This window comes from Pundamilia nyererei, unplaced genomic scaffold (genome assembly GCF_000239375.1).
Source record: "Pundamilia nyererei isolate P.nyererei 1_Seehausen unplaced genomic scaffold, PunNye1.0 scaffold00009, whole genome shotgun sequence".
Classification (NCBI taxonomy): Eukaryota; Metazoa; Chordata; class Actinopteri; order Cichliformes; family Cichlidae; genus Pundamilia; species Pundamilia nyererei.
Genome location: NW_005187410.1, coordinates 6,642,234 through 6,658,890, shown reverse-complemented (window position 1 = coordinate 6,658,890; position 16,657 = coordinate 6,642,234).

Below are 16,657 nucleotides of genomic sequence, written 5' to 3'. Positions count from 1 at the left end.
TATTGGTGCAATACATTAGCACCATGAGAGTGGAGACCTTTTAGACACTAATTAAAGTTTTAAGAGAGCAATCGTTAGCATTTATGCAAAGATGATAGAAAAAAATGTTTTGGGTCCTACAACCCTTGAGGTAAATACCCTGCTTCTCCACTACATCCGAATAGTTGCTTGACTGTCTACAGCTGGATTTTAGAAAGTTTCTTGTTGAAAAAGCTGCATTTGATATTTATACCTCTAAAGTTTATGAAGTTAAACAAAAAAAAAAAAAGAGCTGAAAGGCGCTTAAAAGTTCTCCTGAAGAGTATGCTGTCCTTGGTTTCCTTTTAGTCACAGAAAAACTGATTGATTTCCTTTAAAATGTAAAAAATATGGAGGACTCAGAGTGCCATACGGCTTGGCTGCAACTTGAATTTATGGAGCAAACACAGATTAGACACAGATTAGAGTGCTCCAAAATAAGCCTCACATGAACCTTGAATAATGGGATGTGATGTTCTCTCCTGTTACCTACCACTCCAACCCCTCATAAACTATCCTGTGGCTTATTGTTAGTGTGAAAGCTCTAATCTTTTCCAGATTCTCAAATGTAATTGTATAGGCAGAGCACACATGGCTGTGAAGGCTTGATCTTTTGGGGGGCTGATTTATACCACCCTTCGTGCCCGAGCTATGGATCCGGTGTTTAGACATCACCTAATTCATTCATCCTCCTGTCGACTTTATGCGCTCAGCCTGATGTGCAGCTTTAGGTTCATCCTCCACTCGATCTTCCCAGCAGCACGCTCGTGTCAGAGCCGATAATAAAACTTCTGAGACGTGCCAGAGAACTGAAGGCAGCTGCTTTTTGGCTTATGGAGGCACACACATCGATACAAAGCACTTTGCTGTCATATATCTTAAGAGCACCCAGTAATATGTTTGGAGAGAAGGGTGATTATAGCGTCTTCTGAAAGTATGTTACTGAAATGTTTATTTAAATCACCTGCCTTCTTATCATATCATATTAAATGTTTTCTGTCTCAGCTGTGCTGATAATATGCACAGAATAAAAGGCAGAACACAAAGAATTCAGGCTAACACCCGACACTCACAGATCTTGCTTTAGAAGACAGTTTCCATGTTTATTATAGTGTTTCACGCTGTCTAATCACCCCGTCTTTCCTGAATGGATAATGAATGACTTACCAGCAACACTTTGAGACTGACTACAGATAATGAAAGCTTATTTTTGGTCCCAGAGAGGGAGCCGAGATGACATACCTTTACCTCAACTGACAGGGTGTGTTAACAGAGGTGGCGAGAATCTAAAGCAGGATTTGTGTGCCCCTCTGAAGTGACAAAAACACACACATGGCAAACTTTTGGCTGCGTGTGATGTTTTGTCTGTGATGATGTTTGAGCAGGCAAACGTCCTCCTTTGGTTCCTGTCTGGGGTCAGACTCTGGCATGCCACTGAATAAACACGCCTGTTATTTTTTCAGACAAAAGCAGGGCGTCCCAGTCGAGCCCACATAACATCACTGCACTACAACTCAGTTTAATAAGCTTCATAAACTCGCTGCTGCCTCCTCTTTCTGCCTTTGTTTCTTTGTGAGGCACGCCACATCCATCGGAATAATAGCTTATTTTGGTTTTGCAAAGTATATAAAACCGAGGTCTACGTAAGGTCTTCCTTACAAAATTGGAGCTTGGTGAAAATCTGGAAATCCCCCAAACTATAGCTGCCAGTCACACATTAATTCAGCACACAATAGCATTTCAGTACGCCTGCATTCTGATATTCTCATTACCGCATTCTAACCCAAGGTGAAATGTATTATTTGAACAACCCCCGCCCCACCTCGGTTCACCACAGACTACAAAACTACACAGCGTGCACCGTGCAACAGCGTGCGCGTTACCAAACATGTTATTCAGCTTATCCCAGTTTTCTCTGGGAATTATTAAATGTCATTAGAACACCTGAATTCTTATAGGAAGTGCATGTAAAGCAATATTCCCAAGTGGCTCATCTTCTAAAAAATCACAAGGGGCGGGATTTTACACAAGGGCCAGCAGTCTACAAGGAATTATGGTCTATGTGCTTTATCGAAGTTTTGCCGGGATTATGTTCCCTGGAAATGTTATTTCTCAGTCTTTACCCATTAACTATCTAACATGTCATTTTACATCGCATGTTAGTTCAGCGTGTCCTGTCACTGATGATGTGTTTATGCCTGTCTGTCACTGAAAAAGAAAGAAAAACATCTCCATCTCCTTCCCTATCTGCTCCCTTTTTCTTCTTGTCTGGATAGCAAGACAGATCGACTCTGCATGGTATCAGTTTTCAGGGAGTTTCTCAAACCATCACTGACACACACACATGCACAAAATTTACACCCTGAGGTGAATACGAATGTCTGCGTGTCACTCAACAGCCACCTTGGAGCGTCTTGGCTGAAATGAGAGGTACTCGTCATCCTCCATAACACCCCACTTACTGCCCCCGCAGGAGTGAAACCTCCACTGCCTCCCTGGAACTCACTCAACTCTTTCTCCATTATGTTGTTTTGCTTGTAAGTTCCCTCTAGCTCGAGCAACCTGTGATTTATGTCGTGTACCCTGCCGCGAAAAGAAGGAATTCATAATGAGTAGTCAACCACAAAAAACACAGTCAGCTACCTTTGGCTGTTTCCATGCAGGTTCCAGCCCAGGTTCTGACTGTGAAACGTCTGCGTCTCATTGTGGTAGAGGGTTGCTGCAGCTGGCCCCAGTACAATAACCTCAATACCTACAATAAGTGACGGCTGTTTCTTTAATCCGTCTCTTTGTCTGAAAAGGAGAGTTTCCTCGCCACTGTTTTCCTAAGCTTGGTTTCACGGGGCTCGAGATGCTTTTATGTAGTTTAACAAATGAGTTTGTAAAATGGCTCCTGAGAAATAAAACAAAATTAGACTGAGATGAATGGGAAAGGAAGTTGTAGTTTCCGGGTGGGAGTGAGGGTGGTTTAAGGTGGGGAAACTGAGCACTGACACACCCTGCGTGACACTAAATTTCAGCATTCACCCACACAATTGACCAAATGAAAACACGCAGTGGATTGTATTTCCCTCTTGGCATTCAGATATGAGCCGGAGATTTTCAGAAGCTTTTTTTCACCCTCTGCCCCCTTTTACCCCCTGCACTGGTCATGAGTTGCTCTGTGTATCAGTTGCTGGTTTTATTTCCTTCAAGTCGCCATTGTTGTCACAGCTGCAGCTATTGTATTGTTCCAAAAGGAACTTTGAAAGGGAGAGCTGTAGGAGAAACCCATAAGGAGCTCCAGTCTCTAACATCAAGAGCATGAAGCTGTGGCATAGATGTGGTAAATCAGCCCGATTCCCTGTTCAGGAGGCAGAAAACAGCAGGAACCTTTCACCGAGTTTATCTTGCAATAATGTTTCTAAACTGATAGGAGAGCTGTCCAACAAATTCAAGTTCAGCTAAAAGATAAGGCAAGGCTGGTAGACAATGAAGATTTATTTAACACGAAGACACAGAGAAAACAACCCTGCTGCTTTCTGTGTGATCATTTGCTCCATGATCTAATTATATTACTTTAATAACACAAAGCATCAAACAGTCATGATTTGGTGCTGGGAGCCAAGAAATGCCATACGTATGACAGCAATGAGGTGGAGAAAGATTTTAAAATTTGCTCATTTTAGTGGAAACCCCCTCAGTTTCATGTCTGGCAATGAAAGCATGAAAATGACTATAATTTATATCAGGGAAGTTTAATTTTCAGCCTCTTTCACTCTTCTCTTTATGTCTGTTGCTGAAATGCAAGTTTGTGACTAACTAATGACATTCTCCATAACTTCAGCTGTACTTTTTTAGTGCTAAACAGAAAATGTATCACGCTAACAAGTGTTGGGGTTGTTCCTCAAAGACATCATCTAGGCCACGGATGTTAAACACACAGCCTGAGGGCCACAACAGGCTCACTGAAAATTAGAAAGGGGGGTAAAGAAAGAGTAAGAATTGTTCATTTCATCAGAGCCAGACGTCTGAATGTTTCAGTTTTACAGCCTTCCTATAGACATGGTTACACATTTATTTTTCAGACTGTGGGGTGATGACATGTTCTTTGATTCACTATTGCAGCATTTCTTTGTAATGTGGAAACAGTGAGACATTTTATTTGTCTGAGTACATCTGAGGCTGGTCATCTTTATAAACGGATGGTTCACTAAATGGTTTCAGAATGAAATGTCCATGCACTAAAAAAAGAAAATATCCTTTAAAGGTAATTACCATATTGTTTCTATTTATGAACTGTATTTTAATCTTATTTTATTACTTATGCATTACAGTGCTTATGTTTTAAATCCTGTTTTATGTACCTATTTATTCTACATGGGAAGTCCTTGTTCTACATGAGCAGTTGTGCAGTGGCTCGCACTGCTGCCTCACACCAAGAAGGTCCTGAGTTCAATTCCACCATCAGGCCAGAGTGTTCCTCTAGTGTTTGCTCTACTTATTCTGGCTTTCTCCCACAGTCCAAGGAAGTGAGGTTAGATTAAGTTGTGATTCTTAATTGGTTTGTGAGTGCAAATGTCTCTATGTTGTTAGGCCTCTCACAGACTGCATATCTGTCTAGGGCAGGGGTGTCCAACTCCAGTATTTGAGAGCTACTGTCCTGCAGCTTTTAGATGCGCCCTTGTTCCGACACACCTGAATCAAATGAAAAATTGCCATCAAATTGGCCTTTGCCAAACTTGATGGCATGCTGAAGAGGTAATCCAACCCTTTAATTCAGCTGTGTTGGAGTAGGGATGCATCTAAAAGATGCAGGATAGTAGCTCTTGAGGACTGGAGTTGGACACCCTTGGTTGGTGTACCCTATCTCTTGCCCTAAGACAGCTGGGTTAGGCTTTTATATCTCTCAGTAGACTTAGAAGTCTCGTAATTTAACTTGCTCATGAAAGTTTAGTATTTGCCACAAGTTTGCCTGCTATTAACTCATTCACTGCCATTGATGTCTATAGCCGTCAATTGCAGTGAATGAGTCAATGGGTTTAACTCATTCACTGCCAATGGCTGGCAGTGAATGAGTTAAGAAGAAAATGCACTTCATGTTTGTACTTAACTCTTTCATTCTTGTCTTGTCCTTAATTGTACTTCCCCCTAATCTCTGACACTGGTGCCAACACTTAACACTTGGAGAAAAAGTGGATATTTTATTTACTAGCTTCTAGCTTCTGAGTTTGTTAGAAAACAGTAGTTAGTTTTATCTATTTTGAAGCACAATCTCACAGAGCTGCACAGCTTTGGACATTTTTTAGTATCATCGGGGTTTACAGTCAAAAAGTTACCAATCAGTTTTCATTCAAGAACATGAAGACGGAAATGACAAAAAACACCAAAAAAACAAACAAACCAATCTTCCAAATAGAGATGCATTTGTGGGAATCACATTTTGTCATACATTTTAAACAATGTACAAGGTATGTAACCGTATACCTGTCTATGCTGTAGGTTGATGGATGAACATTTTCGCTGAGGTTGAAATGTCATGGCTAAAGACTGCAACCCAAACTGAGCTTCCCATCCTGGCCTTACACTTGGTATATGGTTTGTAACTCTATAGGAGGTGAGGGGGGGTTGAACAAACACATTTAAGGGAGGAGGCTGTGTAGGTGTGTGTTTCACTGCTTTCTGCTACAGTATTAAACAGCTTTCCTTCACATGCCTGTCTAATCAGTAATGTTAGAATAACACCTAAAGCACAACAGCCATCAATAAACATGTACACCCAAACTCATGTACACATGCATGTAAACTCTAAAGTATGTAAACACCTGTAACTGTCTAGCAGTTGCTCATACAGCTCTTCTGTGAACACACTGGAGTTTCTGAGCTTCCAGGCATCATCCATCAACTTGGGCCTCCCACTGGGACTCCATGGATGAGGCACACAAGCAGCTAAGCCGATCCAGCCCAGCCGGGGCGCCCAAATACAAACAAACATAAAACACAGGTCACTTACAGTCACATACAGGTTCCCGGCTTTAAAAATAGTTCAGCTCCCTCCCTTTCCTCTAACCCATGTAATGATTTCCTCTTAATTAAATCTTCATACATTTTTCCGTTACATTCAACCCATTCTCTCCAGACTCTTTCTTCTCCCGCTATGCGGATTATGTTAGCAGCACACTGTATAAATAGTGCTGAGTAGGTGGCCTGGTAATAGAAACAGAAACACAAAGGCTTAGACCCATTTTTTAAATTCTACACTCATTAATCAGGACTTGTGGGTTTTACAGATGTGCCTGAGTATATGTGTGTCTGGACATTTGAGGGTGTAACGGTGCAGGCACCCATGCGTGCTTGTCTGGAAATATGTGTATGCATGTCACGTAGCAGGTGAAAACACATGCCGGCACAGTTTACATTTTCTCACAGTAACAGGCTCAGTTTTACGTCAGCTTGAAGATATTGAAGTGAATAGCTCTGTCAAATTACAGATTTGTGATTCCACACAACAACTTTATCTTTAATTCACAAGTTGACTTGTTATGGCCGTGTTCTCATGACATGGTTCTTGGCAGGGTGCATGGTCTTAGGTTAATGAAACAGCTTTATATACTCTGACTGGCCACTTTGTTAGGCACAACTGCTCATTTATGTAAATATTTAATCAGCCAATCACATGGCAGCAACTCAGAGCATTTAGGCATGTAGACACTGTCAAGACAACCAGCTGAAATTCAAAGTGAACATCAGAATGGGGACGAAAGGTGAATTAAGTGACTTTGAATGTGACACGGTTGTTGATGCCAGACAGGCTTGTATTTCACAAAGTGCTGATCTGCTGGGACTTTCCCACCATCTCTAGGGTTTACAGAGAATGGTCCGAAAAGGAGAAAATATCCAGTGAGCAGCCATTCTCTAAGCAAAAATGCCATGTTGATGCCAGAGATCAGTGGAGATTGGACAGACTGCTACAAGTTGATAGGAAGGCAACAATAACTTAAATAACCACTCAATATACTAGGGAAGAGCATCTCTGAACGCACAACACGTCCGACAGCTGACCATGTGCACCCATTTCTAACCGCAATGTGAAGTTTTGCGTCATGGATGTGCAGCTGAAAAATCAGCAGCAGCTGTTTGATGTTATAGTGTCAGTAAGGACCAGAGTCTTTGAGGAATGTTTCCAGTATCTTGTTGAATTCATGCAATAAATAATGAATGAGTTCTGGAGAAAAGAAAGGGAAGCACCCAATACTTTAAAAAGTGTCCAAGTCTTTGTTTTCTGGTTGAGAACTTTTGGCAGTACAGTTCTCTTTTACTGATTTTCTGGAATACTTGCATCACAGTTTGGATGATAACCCATGCCTTGCTAGGAAGCTCATACAACACTGGTCCAGAGTGGTGACAGAGGAGAGCCAGTTTTTCCCCTCTTTAGCTCGTCTTCAATAAAACCACATGTTACATTCAGTCAATGACAACTGGGAAATCTGACAATGTCAAAGTCACATTCAGCTCTCGCTTCCCTCTAATATCATTGTGTTTTAAGGTCCTGTCTGTGCTGTTATTTCCAGAAGTTGTGAGAGACTTCACATAAACTGTCGCTGATTTCTTTCACTCTTAGTTAGTCAGCTGAGTCTTGGCATAGCTGCCACATGCTGCCTGATGAAAACTCAAACCTCTGAACAGAACCATATGGAAAAAAAAAACTAGAAAAAAAACTATGGGTTAATGTGAATGTGACCTCTTTTGCATTTTTCTCATGCAACGTGATTAGAATGAATTAAGTATGAATCAAGTAAACATAATGTTGTATGAGAAAAATGTGAAAGGAGCCCCTGTTTAGTTAATCACATAGTGACACATACAACCCAAGGCTTATGAAGACTTGGAAATAGAACATAAATATTCAGAATTAATGGCAAAGTTATTATTAGTTTAATGTTTTTAATTCTTTTCTTCTTTTTTGCTATTTCTTTTCCATGTGGGGAATGCGTACCAGGTGTGCTGAATGCTGTGACGCACAAGAACGAATCGAATAACTGTGACAGTGACGACTGCTGCTCTAAGCACGCTGAATGCTGTGGTGATGAAAGTAGTGTCACAGTGCAGTGGCTCTGCTGGGACATACTGCTGACTTATAAACCAGAAGCAGAAGTGCGCAAATAACCCTAATCAGCCTCTGGAGCCTGATTATGTCAACATTTAAGAAGTCGAAAGACACTGTAGACCAAAGAGAGTCATAACACTGCTCGCATATGTGAAGGCCTCACAGAAGACTTCACATATGCGTGATACCTTTGATATGGTGAACATGTCAACACACATTCAGCTCTGTTTTGGATTTCGTCAAGCGTCCATCTTTAACAGCTGTTTACTGTGCTTGAAAAGTAGTGAATGCTCAGTTTCCAGACTGTTTTTTTCCATAAACACCTTGTCCCTCTGTGCATGTTGCAAAGATAATGATGATTTTCATCCGGTAAAACCCCCCCAAAAAACAAACGTCTACAGTCAAAAAAAGTACTGGGCCAACTACATTTTGTGCTAATGTCAGTGCGAGAGGAGGTTCGGCAGGTTTACGCACTATGCGCCCCAGCACTCGTGACCCTGCTCTCTTGACTTTACATTACAGCACCATGATTAAATTCAGTGTCCTTTTAAATGGCCCTTTTGTAAAGGCAGACTCCTTGGATATTATACACACTCGTGGTCATACGACTGAAAACACTTAAATCCAGAGAGCCAACTGACCTTAAGCAGTGACCAGCTCTGTGTCTAGAATAAAATAGTACTATTTTACTGTTTGTGGGTATTTCTGGTGGTTTGAGCTGCACTTGGTGCAAAATGCAGTGGGCTGATTGGTAAGATCTGTTTATTCGCATCAGAAAAGTCGTCCAGGAAAATCACCCGGTCATTGGTGCAAATTTTACACATCTGATGTGTAAAAGCTTCAGGAAGTGTGACTCAAATCTTTTCTGTTGTTATGCATGAGAGGCAACAGTGGGCAGTACCTTCCTCAAAAGCTTGACGGCAGCTATAACAGTAGGAATGTGGCAGGTTTGAGTTACAGGTGGCTGCCCATTCTTCTAGTTTAGCATTTGTTTGCACTAAAACGAATTCAGAGGAGTTAGCTGCTGTTCAGTTTTGGCAGAAGAAGCTACATTTCATTTTAAGCCAAAACTAGCATCTCATTTAATGTCAAATTGAGCTCCCAAACATGCTAAACCAGCGCTAGCATTAGCCGATAACAAAAGGCTTTTACGAGTGAAGTCATTTAATTCGTCATTTCCATGAAGTTTGCAGCTGCACTACACATGGAAGGAAAGATGTCATGCACAGAGGGAATGTATCACAGTGTCCACTGTAACCTGGAAAAACATCTGGACTTGATAGCCTACCACCTCATCTCAGGAAGGACGCAGCAGGAAACCAATCGTCGCACCCGTGTCTCCATTTTCCTGATCTTTGCCGTTTCTGAAAATATCAGCCCATCATGGAAAATTTCACACATCTTTACAGAGTCAAGGTGATGTTGATTGTAGTCTACATTTACCCATAAATCATCTGGGGAACATGGCTTGAAGACAGCTCTGGACAGAAAGCTGAAAATTGGCCCCTGATGGCGAGCTCATCTTTGGTAGTAAAATAACAAAAGAATCCACTGCGGAACACAGAGGTGCTGCCAAGGCGATGACATGAATCAACTCTTGTTTTTCTGGTGTTTTATGAAAATGTTATTCACAGGTTTCTTGTATCCTTTGTCTGGAAGTAAACCAATACTCCCGTTGGTCAATACCATAGAACAGTTATCCTGTTTCTTTATGGTTTTGTTAAACACATACACACACACACACACACACACACACACACACACGCACACACACTCGCATACATACAGCATTTCATACATACACACCCAGGAAGTGGAACACTGGATATGAAAATTAAAGATGCTCTTTCAGATTTCAGATTTTACGTGGATGAACTTTCTCTCACCTCCACAGGCAGGGCAGGGACACAGCAGAAAAAAACAGAAGAGAAGGCTGAGGGAAATTCCTGCCAGGGATCCGTGAGTGCCTTAATACCACAGGAATGCACAACTAAAATTCACTCGACTGTCAAGACAACTGCAGATAGGGTGCAAGATAAACTCAGGTTGTTCCCGACAGCCCTGTGGTTGTTACTGCTGCCGTTTCTGTTTGTTCCGATTTGTTACTGAACAGCAAAGGACACTAAATGTAGGAACAGTAAAGACTTAAATTTGAATAAATCTGTTGTTTGTTTACAGCCAACAAGTCTTTAGGAAACCACCACAGAACGTGTGTGGTCTCTTATCGCATCTTTGATTATGTTAACATACAACAAGAAAGCAAATTAAAATGCTACGCTATCCCCATAAGCGAGCAAACAAACATTTTCCCAAAACAAACGAGTATTTGTTTGGATCAAATTAATTCCATGAGGAATCTAGTTGTCCAAGTTCAAATGAGGACTGAATACAGTATTAGTGCTGCATTTTCTGTTGCACTTACTTTTTTTCTTTTAGGTAAACAGCCTGCATTTACAGTACATTATACATTTGACCCACACAAGGATTTATACAAATATGGTTCTTTTCCTGTCACGCATTTCTGGAGCTCAGTATCTTGCTAAAGGACACGTAAGCATGCAACTTTGATGAGGGCCTCAAACAACAGTTTTCAAAGCTACAACGCATCCTAAGGCATGAATTTTAACCTTTGAATCTCTTTCACGTTGCCTTTTTAGATGTCTAACCAGCTCTCTGTTTTGAAGCAGGGCCTCTTATACACTGTTTTTATATTTAGCAGCTTATAAATTATAGATTGAAAGAATATTTTCACATCTTTTGCTCAATGGATGGGATTTTGCCTCCAGACAAAGATGAGCTAGCCGTTTCCTCATGTCCACGGGCTATTTGCCCCGTGGCTGCAGCTTGATATTTATGACCTTCATAACCTGCAGCAGCTCAGCTGGAGCCAAATCAAAGGAAAACCGCAGCCAGTCATTAGCAGCAGGCAGCTACAGCTTTGGTGCTTTGTCGGTCCTTTGTGTTCATCGCCTCGGTGCTCAGCAAGAAAACCAAAGTGCACTGTTTATATATACTGACATTTCTGACAGTATTTTTGAACAATATTATAGTCAATTTCCACAGAATCCCAATTTAAAACTTGTAGTTTATTGGTTTGGAAGGCAAACTGTAATGATTCATGTTTCTGCGATAAAAATAAGTTAATTAAACAGTTACCCACAGGACTGGTTATTTAACTGAAGGAAAAACCACTCTGATGAACCCAATGAACAGCTTTCATTTTCCAGTGGTAGACTTTATATAACACAGAGAGGGAACACCCAGTCACAGCCTGAAAAACAGCCTTGATTTGTTACATTGTTGAATTTCATTGCTGGGTGGATCTTCTTCAAAACTGCCTGTGTTTCTATTTGTCTCTCAGATAGTTTCTGCATTAGTGAAAAAAAACTATTTGTCAAGGCTCATGTGGATTTGTGGAACTCCCTTTCGTGCCTCCGTTTCTGTTGATGAAGCTGCTCATGAAACCTGTTGGAATAGTGCCCGTTGATCCTTGCTCTTCAATTTCAAGACATATTTTTCTACTTTCTCAGTGTCGTGGCATGTTTCCTGGCAGAATAAGAAGATAAAGCACTTTCCCCTAAGAAGCTGTTCTCTAGTGTTTGCTCGGAGCAGCCTTTAGGAAGCCAAATGCTTTTAAATACATATATATATATTTTTTTTTTTATTTGGCTTTTATGGATAGCAATGTGTACAACATTATTCACTTTTATTGCAGTGCTGAGCACATGCAATAATCCAAATTACAGTTTCCTGTCCTGTTCAAATATAGCTGTTTCTTTCTCCTCACTTTTCTCTCATGTGATGAGCAGACCAGTGTAGCAGAGTCCATTATTAGCTGCTATACATGCTGGCTTTCTGCCAGGCCTCTCTGGTAAGCCACTCAAAGAGGCCAGCAGCAGCCAAAGCCTCAAGCGTTCCCATGCCAAACAAAGATATGTCAGTAAAGTCAATATTAGCCTTTTATGCTGCCAACCAGCAGCAGGAAAAAAATGAATAAAAGAAGGGGAAAAAATGTCTGAAAGGATATCTAGAGGCTGAATGAAAACACAGGGATTGTGGAAACGTCAGTGAAGTGCTCTTAAAGGTCTGTGTGCCTACAGGAGGTCCTGACCCATCACGCTCCTGCTCTCACTTCCGTCCGTTCCCTGTGTGAGGTTAATTGGACAGTGGGACAACACTCTGTCAGGATGTGTATGTGTGTGTGTGTGAGTCCATAGAGCCATTCACATAGCCCTCTTCTTTTCTAATGGAACGTAAAGCAATTTCCCCTGATAATGGTGCTTGGCTGTTACAATGCCAAGCTGAAGACTCAGAAATCCATGTTGTTACACTGACAAGGATCATTGTTGATGAAGTGTATCTGGAGACTTATTATCATACATTTCGTGTAATTACTTTGGACTTTCCCTCTCAGCTGAATGTACAGAGAGAGACAGCGGTAGGGTTTCATTACGTTTACTTACTTGCTCTATGAAACATTAAGACCTAAGGATTTGAGAAAGGATCTGTCTGTTCTTTGCCCTGTGTGACTGTTAAATATGATCTTTCATACAAAAGAGGTATTGATCTCAATGAGATTAACTGACTAAAGATAGGATTAATAAACTGTGGTGAATCTGGAGAGAAAGGCTTGAATGTTTTACTTTGCAACCTGGCATTAAGTGTCAGTGACTGAAAGGGATAAGCATTAGGTACATCAGAAAGATCCTGACATTAAGTGAAATTATCAGTGTTAGATGAGTCATAAGTAAAAAGTACACTAATATTAGAAGAGATAAATATATTATCACCTACTTAAGTTGGTGACTTTGAGAGGCTTATTGGATTTTACCTTTAGTTTTCTGGCTTCTGCATATGGATACGTTTATTTTTGCTTATGTACAGTACTGTGGAAAAGCCTTTGAACCAACTCTTCTTTATAACCAGATGCTCTTGCCATTTTTTAAAAAAGTGGTCGTGAGCAATAGGTGTCCAACACTGGCTGCAACACTCATTTTCAGTCCAGTGTTTGTGCCTTTAGGATTTAAAGGAATGTTTTCACTAACCTATGAATCATGCAAGAAAAAAAAACAGGCACCTAATTCAAAGGATGAACCAGTGTTGTCTACACATAACAGACAACTTTAAATTATATCTTTGTTACAAACAGTCTTTTATAAAAGCATATAATTTGTTCTCATTTCTTTAGTTGAATCTATGAAAAATGCCAAAGATAACACATTGCTATAAAATAGCATTTTTCCACCAACAAGGTGATTTCCAAAGAGCTGTTAGCTGCACTTGGCATATATATATATGATGTGTCCTTCAACAATTTTAAGAAACTGGACAAGTAAAGTAAAAAAAAAAACAAACCCAAGAAGTCAGGTCTAAAAAAAGTAACTACAGTAGATGAATGCTATGTGAAAGCCATGACTTTCAGAAAAAGAAAAAAAATCCAGCAAAAACCTGAAACAGGACTGGAAGATGCATCTGGCCCTTCAACTGACCCATCTCCAGTGGCTGTCAAGATGCTGTCTTAAAAAAGGGAAGGAAGGAAAAAAGGCTGAGGTATGCCAAACTACACAAGAACTGAACTGAAAATCAGTGGCAACAGGTCTTACTGAGAGATCAATTCAAATGTGAAATTTTCTGTTCAAATCATTGTCACTATGTTTGGAGGAGGAGCAGGAGACCGGTGCCACAACGAGCGTCTACAGCCATCTGTAAAACATGATGGAAATTGTCAAAATTAATGGAATTTGGAACCAAGAAAAGTATCATCAGATTTTGATCCACCATGATATACCATCTGGAAAGACTCTGATTGGCAACAGCTTAATTTACAGCATTACAGACACACTGCCAGGGTAGTAAAAGCACATCTGGGTAGAAAAAGCACACAATGAAACATTGTCAGTCATGGATCGGCCTCCCTAGAGCCCGGATCGAAATGTTCTCAAAACAGCTTGAACAGCAGCCAACATCCAAAGATGAGTTTTGGAATGTCCATCAAGAAGGCTGGAGAACTTTCCCCAAAGACTACGGAGAGAATTCACAAGAAAGCTTGCCTAAGAGCTGGCAGTGGAGACAGTGGTTATAGTTGGTTATATTAGTCATAGTTTTTATAGTTTTATGTTGAGGTAATTATACTGATTTCTAGGCCCAGTTCAAACCACTTCAGATCCACACTATGTTTTAATGTGTTATATTTTTTTTAATGTATAAATTGTTCCCAAATATTACAAAATAAAATCTTGAAGTCTTAAAATTTACTCCGCTTCCTTTTTGGTTTAAAAACTTTTTTATATTTTTTGCTCTTTTTTCCACCACTAAAGTAGTAAAATTCACAAATGATTGTTTTAGGCAGTTTGACATAGTTCACTTACTGCTCTCCTCCCTGGAGAGCCATCCTAGTCAAAATCCTGTCAGGAGAGCATTTGACCTGAACGACAGGAAGAGAAAATGTCACAGACAGTTAGCGTCTGCGTCCACGTAAGATGTGAACAAGTGGTTGAACTTGTACACACACACATAACTGCATATATATATATTCACTCTTTTTTCTTACCTTTCCCTGTGCTGCAGTTGAAATCCCTAAATTGCTCCTCGCTGAGGAAAAAGGATTTGGGCGAATTTGTCTCAACTGCTTGGCTCTTTAGCACGCTCCACAGTGGGTCCAGCAGCTGTTCAAGGCACCAGATGGGGTCAGAATCCATCCTCCCACTTAAATCATGCGATAGTGATGGTTCTCAAATATTTTTCGCAATAAGCTTATTTTGTCCAAAGGAAATGGACGCTCAGTGCCAAAGAGTTTTCTCCACAGCTGAGTCATGCTTAGCAGCTCATGTTCCTTTTAACATTTAATCTGCTTCCAACAGAGGAGAAAATAGTCACAATTCACAGTTTAGGCAGAATATGGATACAAAAACAAGTTGCTTTATGAAGAACTGGAGGACAAGTTGGCACACTAAATTCAGGACCGTGTACCTTTTTAGAAGAAGAAAGGAATGCTCATATAGTATAGGACTGATCTTGGAAAGCATTTTTATTAGAAGTGGATTTACAGTTTTCATAAACCAAACCCCTGCACTCTGCAGGCACACACTGAGGGAAAATATTAAACTTGGCAGTGTTTTGTTGCATCCAGACTTCAAATATGAAAGATTAAATCAGGTGGATTACATTTTTTTATGAAGTCAGGAGGTGATCTTTGCTTAGATTAACCTCTCTGTGGGCTACTGATATTAAATCACCAAAAAAATTCTTTATAAATGTGTTTTTATTCTCCTATAACCCCATGCTATTATTTTAAAAAAATATGCTCCCACTTCTGGTCTTTTGAAGTGACAAGTCCAGCATGAAGCACTAAGTTACGACTCATGGAAGATTGCATTTCTCCCTAGAGGGGGTTTTCACAGGCAATTACTGTTTTATGCTTGCCACTAGTGCTAGGAAGTGTGCTGTGGTCAGGGCACACATGCCAAGGTCATGTCAAAGAATACAAACCATGACGTATGCCGGGTGATGCTGTTTAAATAAAATCCTGTGCACACCCCTCATTTCTGTTTTTCTTTTTTTTTTCCCAAGGAGCCAGACTTTTTGGTCATTTTTAAAGTGGTCTTGAGCTTCTAATATTGGCTGCTTTTTCACTATTTTCAGTCCGGTCTTTGTACCTGACCATTTTCAAATGAATGTTTTTGTTTGTTAAGCCACTTAACACTGACCTATGAATCATTCAAGCATAAAAAGGCACCAAACTCAAGGGAACCAGTGTTATGTCTACAATAACAGACTTATTATTAGCAAAGAGCCAATTTTAAATTGTATCTTTAGGCACTTTGTTACAATAGCCTGTTGCACAAACACATAATTTGAAGGCCAAAGACATAGTTTAAAATGGTCTCAGTGGAAGGGTGGCTGTCAAGAAGTCAGTCTTACTGAAGGGAAAAAGGGAGAAAAGGCTGAGGTATGCCAAAATGCACAACTACTGGACTGAGAATCTGTGGCAACAGGTCTTATGTAGTGATTAATCCTTTTGTTTAAATCTTTGTTATTATATAACAGGATGTGAGAAGACATGTATGACAGTGAGTGTCTACAGCCGTCTGCAAAATCACTGCTGTGATTTTCAGCCAGTCATTTTGGGGCTCTTGTCAAAATGGATGAAATTTTGAATACAGAAGAATACCATCAGCATTTCCACCACTTAATACCAACTGGAAATCATCTGATTAGTAACAGTTTTGCTTTTCAGCATTACAACGATCCCAAACACACTGCACTGATGCAATAAAAGCATACCTGGACAGAAAAACACACAATGGAACACCGCCAGCCATGGATAGGCGTCCCCAGAGCACAGACTTCAAAATTACTGAAGGAGTGTGAGATCATCTTGACAGAAAATAGAACAAAAGATCCAAAAAGTTGATTTATCACTTGGATGGGTGATGAAATGCTATGTCCAGATGAACAGAATGAACTTTTTGGGATTTCCTTACCTGGTTGACTCAGCATACATCAAGACAAGAGCTTTGAAAGGAGAACTATTCCTGAAGACAGCTTAAAGAA